Source organism: Triplophysa dalaica, chromosome 15 (genome assembly GCF_015846415.1).
Source record: "Triplophysa dalaica isolate WHDGS20190420 chromosome 15, ASM1584641v1, whole genome shotgun sequence".
NCBI lineage: Eukaryota > Metazoa > Chordata > Actinopteri > Cypriniformes > Nemacheilidae > Triplophysa > Triplophysa dalaica.
The window spans coordinates 16,377,982-16,384,683 of NC_079556.1; the positions used below are offsets into that span (position 1 = coordinate 16,377,982).

The 6,702-nt window shown below is 36.4% G+C and overlaps 1 long non-coding RNA gene across 2 annotated transcripts; it reads left to right on the forward strand.

The window, feature by feature from the left end:
- The first annotated feature begins 3,234 nt into the window (after positions 1–3,234).
- On the forward strand, positions 3,235–5,060 carry LOC130437243 (uncharacterized). Of its 2 annotated transcripts, none has more exons than XR_008909156.1 (3): positions 3,235–3,303; positions 4,051–4,137; positions 4,271–5,060. It is a non-coding gene; the product is annotated as an uncharacterized LOC130437243 (long non-coding RNA). The 2 variants fall into 2 exon arrangements; XR_008909157.1 differs by lacking the exon at positions 3,235–3,303 and adding an exon at positions 3,772–3,856.
- Positions 5,061–6,702: the final 1,642 nt, after the last annotated feature.

Here is a 6,702-nt window from a genome sequence, read left to right on the forward strand (position 1 = left end):
AAAAAACTGTTCCATAGTTTCTTTGTTTCTACCATTCTCCTCAGCAATTTTGGTGCATGTTTTCCCACTCAGGGGTACGTGTCCTGGCGCTCAAGGGGAGCGTCTCCAGTGTGTTCAAGTGGGAAGGGCACGCCAATGTATACCCTCTACGTTTTAGTGGTAACGATAGTGATCAAATGCCATCGTCTATGACTGAGCAGGGGTCTCATTTATAAAACTGTGCATAGGATCCTTCCCAAAAGTGTACGTGCGCCCGAAAGCCCTAAATAGCGTACGGCAAAAAATATTCAGACTTTTAAAGCTGTGCGTACGCACACCTGTAAGCAAAATTCGCTTTATACATCATAAATCACCTGGAAGTGTGCGTACGTGAATCAGCCTCACATCCCGACCTGTACACGCCCATTTTTAATCATAAGTCAATGCAAAGCAACTCATGAGTGCTGATTCGTATATTATTAAGACTGGCATCCAATCCGCTTGTTAAGCCTGACGTCACGCAGCATTATGGACGTTTAGGCTACCGTTTCCTAAAAATGTATGTAAAACTGCAAAAAAAAATGATGCCATCCTTTATCTCCGTTACGAAATCACATGGCCACACATCAGATTCACTAATTAATAATTGTTAGAATTATTAATAATTAATATTATAATTATATTAAAGCCAAAGAAGTTCTATGTAGCATTTAGAATTTATATAGAATTGTAAGACATAATTGTAAAAGACAAATGTTTCTTCATTCCGGATTTGTTATCAAAATAGGACGAATAACGTGGACAAGAGAATCGATTGTGCGAGAGCTTATAGGCTGTATTTCCAGACATTGACATTTGATGATTATGCACTGTAGGCTATTTAAGGAAAAAATATGTAGTATTTATTTACACTGTGTTCTGCAGTTATCGTATATCCTTTAATCCAAGCAAGCCGGATCATCTCCTCCTCGTGCGCTAATAGCGAAATTTTTATTTAAGATTTGAGTTTGATTTTGATTTTTCAAGAAGGTGCATGATACAACTATCAACAATACAAGCGCAAATAACTCTGTAGATTTAATCTACATGATAATGTCGATCGTTAAGGTAAATTTAGTGTGTATGAGGCATTAATGCTTATAATATTTTTTTATAACACTTACTTTCTGCAATCTAACTTGAGTTCAACTCACCATCGGTATCGCCAAACAACCTGGTCTCTGTCTCCAAATGTCGGTACGCATGGGTCAGAGTTTGTGTGCAGCAGCGCAAATCTTTCCGTAAAATTTGTTGTTATAATCCCATCTTTTGCGTAGTGGTACGCATCTTTCAGGGCATGTTTTGTGTGTACGCATCAGTAATAAATGAGGCCCCTGCTGATTTTGTTGAGTTGGTGAACTGAAATAAATGGACTAACTGTCATACAAGGCAATGAAGTGACAAAAAACAATCACCTCACCAAACAATTTAAGTATCTTATGCCTGTTGACTTTTCCCAGATGTGACAGATCAGTTTTGTTATTTATTTGTATAGCTAGTCTTGCACTTAGCAAGCACACCAAAACGTGGAAAGCATGACTAGGTGAGTGGACAGAGGCATTGTGAATTAACACAGTTAATTGTAGTGCAAACCATTAGCCCAAATGACGCAACGTTACTACTTGAACACTAGTTAAAGCTAACTGAGACGAAATAGTTTGCTAACAGCTTGGTACCCCAGTTAAAAAATCTCATCTGCTCCCCTGTGCCTAGTGGCGTTTGCCTGTCGATGTGGAAAACAATGCACAAGTAAACTGGCACAGAAGTAAATAATGCCTTATCATAGGGTACAACTTTTCCAAAATAATAATGCAGCATAGAAAATCTCTCACTCTCATAAACACCTTCATTCATCAGATCAACAGCTGCTGTTCAGTGATATTACCTGAGGAGCAAAAACAACAAGATCCTTTGATTAATCTGGGGAAATAAGATTGAATGAAAGATGGTTTTCAAAGTGAGTGAAAAAAGAATCACAACGTTGCTAAGCATCTCAGCTGGAAACTGTATAGAACATTTTGACACCTGACTGCTCCAACGATACAAAAATCTATCAGCAACAAAACAATGGCAACCATTTTAGCTAAGGGGCCTACAAGACTGGTTCGGTTATCACAGGAATGGAGGAATGAGGGGGATAAGGGGTCTGGTTTGATGAAACTGTCCATTCATTAAGGAGAACAGGCATTAATCACCAGTCAGTGCCAACTCACAGGTCCGGGTGCGGAAGGGCTCAGTGAGGCGTTGAGGTGTCCAGGCACTGATTAGGAACATGCAGCCTGACGGGAGCTGAGGGGGGGAGGGGGGCTGTCAAGAGGCCGCTTCCATTAATTGAAAATTATTTACATGCCAAAGTTCTTATCAGCTACTTTCAAGAGCAATCACGTTCCTGGTAATTCCATCCAGAATAACAACACACGGTTCAAGCAGGATTGGTCACTTCTTTATTTCGTATTTACGGCAGATTTCATGAATTTGGAAATTTTGCTTTAAGAGTATATGTGGCAACAAAAAACAATGCGAGGGAATTCTTAAATGATTAACCACAGCAGTAAAGAAAGCCATTATAGATGTTTACATTTTTAAGAAAACTTGAATGGTGCTTAAACCACAAGCATTGATGTGGTTGTTAAGGTAATGACATTTGAGGCGGAGACTACGGTGATGTTAACTATGCAAAGGTTTCACATCAAAGATGCAGACCTCTGATTGTGATTTGTCCAATGTCAATATTAGAATAATACAAGATAAGAAAGAGATTAACAAATGAACTGTGCATGTCCTAGGTGTGACATAGCAACAATTAAGAAGAAAAAATAACAATGAAGATAAATATCTCTTATGCTATTTTGTTTTATAAAATATATGTATTGCATATTGATATATGTTAATAAATTGCTAAGAGTTTGTTTTCTTTATTTTTGCTGTGACACATGGTACGGTTTATTTGACAACTGCTCATATAACAGCTATAGCAGCACAAGTTGCATGAATTACTTTTATGTCACTTTCATAATGATAAAAATGTCACTGCACTCTAAAAAATGCTGGGTTATTTGTTTAACCCAACAGCTGGGTTGAGCCTGTTGGGTCATTTTGTTGGGTTATTTTCTCAGTGTTGGGTCATTTTTTGAGTAACCCAAACGCTGGGTTAGCAGTCGGGTCCAATTGAGTGACAGTTGAGAGAGTAAACCCCTCCCACTCCTCGACGCATCTGACAAACTTTACCTTCGCGGGCATTTTGATCCACCTCATCTCGAAAAGTTGTTATTCGGAGAAGAAAAGGTATGTTTACGAGTTTTTAATGTATAAAACTATTACTGTACAAAAAAAATGCAAAAGTATGCAAAATTCGGCTGTTCGCATTAGGTTTGAAAGAAACGTTACAATCTAGCTTCGTTAGCTTTGTATAGCTAGTCTGTAACCTTATGCCCACGTTGTTCTAACTTACAGCTTTTTAATCATTTAAACTTCATTTTTGGTCAACATTTCCCTTTGAAATTCCTGACTCGTGTGAGTCATTTAGTTAAGTAACTTACGCATCTTGATATTAGTTTAAGGTTGACACGAGAGAGCGTCGTGTAAAAAGCAAACATCCAGCAATTTTTTTTTTATAAATACCGCTAATGTTCGGTGAGGGAACTTAGTTTAAATAGTCTTTTGGACGAGAATGTAGTTGTTAAGAACACAAATACGTGATTTATATATAAACATAACGCCTCTTTGAGATTGTGTTAAGATGCTGTCGGAGGTGTGAGCTTCAGGCTGTCAGCAGTCGTGTCTCCGTGGAGAGCAGCTCTATCTCGGCCATTGCCTCGGGAGTAGCCGCTCTTATAACGTTAGTGGTTAACCGTGAGATATATTTAATTTTGGGTATATGAGACGAACAATTGTTGCTCTTTTTAGACTTCTACTTATTCCCGAGTGTGTCGAATTAGTTAAGAGTTGTGTTAACGTTTATAATATTAATTTTTAAGACTGTATTTCACTTTCTTTACTATATCCCACTTTTCTTTTTTCCCCCACTGACAGCGTGCAGAATAACAGCTAATATTAATGGATCATTCCATTCAAGAGAAAGTCAACTGGAACGTGGATGTTTTCATAACAGGCTTTAAGGTAAACATTATTTAGGTAAAATGTTAATGTACTTCTTTATATGTTTATTATAATCCATTGTGCTCTGGGTAGCCCAGTTTCCTTACATTCTTCTCTTGTCTCTTTTCTTGTCTCTTTTCTTGTCTCTTTATAGATGAACAAATTGATAAAGAAACCCTCCTGCTGGACATCCACTTCCAAAAGTGCACACCACACTGTTGTCTACAACTCCTAGGAAAAGAATCCTCTTAAGTAAGACTGCTCCGTGGATATGTCAGGTTAAGCAGTGCTGAAACCGAAAGAACTAACGCTCTTTAAAATGTTTTGTGAGTTTATATGAAGAGGAAAGTTACGGTGTCCCTTTTTCACATCCATAACGCTTGTTTATTTCTTTTTTTATAGAAAACTTGTGCATATACTGATATTTTATCATATAAATGCGATTCTATCAATAAGGGTTTAGTAAAATACTTTTTATAGTGTTTTTATGTCGCATCCATAACGCTGCATTTTACTCATGCCACTTTGTTAACTGTATATGAATTTTTGAAGTGTTAAGTTGTCTAACTATTTATATTTACTTGTGCCACTTTAATAACCTTGTTAAATGTATATGTTAAAGTCTAAACTAATGTAATTTATTGAAGTTAATTTTCCTTAAATATGTATAAACATACATTTCATCAAAGTGTTTTATATGCCATTTTATTGTTCATTGAGCATAACATATTGCATGTTTTTATGAATTCCTTTTGTCTTGCATTTTGATCCTTAATAAAACTTTTGATTCTTACTGATGCTCGAGTATTTCTCTGTGATTTTGTTATTATTATTTTTAAACATTTCGGGTTTGTTTTAAACCAGCAATGTCATTTTTAAGCAAAAGTTGATTTAAATAAAACAACCCAGCATGTTGGGTCAAAGATATAACCCAACTGGCTGGGTTAAAATAACCCAACGCTGGGTTTGTCCATATTTGACCCAACGTTGGGTTACCAAAATAACCCAAATTGGGTTGTTTTAACCCAGCCTTTTTTTAGAGTGTGTACACTTTTTTTAGGAAGCTTTTATGCAAAGCAATTTGATGGCGCATTCAGGCATTTACATTTTATCAATATCTGCATTCCCTGTGAATGCTCTGACCTTGGCAACAAGGATGAAACTAACAAGCTAAACACATATCTTGGCTGAAGAGGTCTTAAGACACAAAGTAAGGTAAAAAAATCTTGATGACATTTTAGAGTCTGACCTTAGTTTCAGCAGTCATGTCAAAGCAATAAGCAAATCAGCGTACTACCATCTCAGAAACATAGCCAGAATCAGATGTTTTGTCTTAAATCAAGTTTAACATGCTTTCATCACCAGCAGAGTGGATCACTGTAATGGACTCCTCGCAGGTCTTCCCAAAAACACCATCAGATAGCTGCAGAACATACAGAACACTGCTGCCAGGATTCTGAACCAACAAATATGAGTATATCACTCCAGTCCTCGGGTCCTTTAACTGGTTACCAGTTACTTTTATAATCAACTTCAAAGTATTCTTATTTGTCCATAAATCACTCAATGGTCTAGGACCTAAATACATTTCAGATATGCTTATTAAATATAAACCAAACAGACTTCTCAGATCATAAGGATCAAGTCAGTTAGAGATAACAAGGGTTCACTCAAAACAAGGCGAGTCAGCATTTAGTCATTACGCCACCCGTAGGTGGAATCTGCTTCCAGAAGTTCCACAAACAGTTGTTACATTTATAACCTGATTAAAAACACACTTGTTTAGCTGTGCATTTACAACCTAAGCACTGTGCTGGTTTACATCAACTGCACTTCTATTTCTAATTTCTAACTTATTATTTTTATTTATACATTCACATTTTTAAAACATTTTATCGCTGTTTTATCGTTTCTTAAAATCTAAAGGTTTATTTGTGATCTTAAATCATTTGCATTTTAAAGATACGTCTTACTTCTCTCTGTCAATCATTTTATGTAAAGCACTTTGAATTGCCCTTGTGTATGAAATGTGCTATATAAATAAAGTACCTTGCCTTGGCATGGCATTGCTAGTCTCATGCTTTAGCCTGTAGCACAACTGCCTTTTATTAAATGGAAAAGCAATTTAAGCCACACCCTTTTTTTGGTGTTTCATGAACAAAATCAAGTCATACAGGTTTTGACAACATAATGAAATGATGAAACTTTAACTTTAGAAGAAATATTCATTTAAAGATCCAATCTCATATTAATCTTGAGTAGTATGGCATGCGGCGTATATTCGAAGAGTATTTAGTTTGATAACATTTTTAAAAGAGAGTCAGCTGTACAATTATTTTCGGGATGGGATGGAACTACAACATCTTCACATCTTCAATTCGTGTTTTGTACATTATGCACATTACACAGCGAATGCCAACAAAACAAAGAAGTATGACTTAGTTTGACTTTCCGCGTTCATGAATCTTTTAATACTAGGACCACACCATCTCTCAGTTTCAAACGATCTCCAAATCCAGGTTTATATCTACCGTTTATATAACGTCTGACTGAAATTGAGCTTCTATATTCTATGAGATTTCTGCT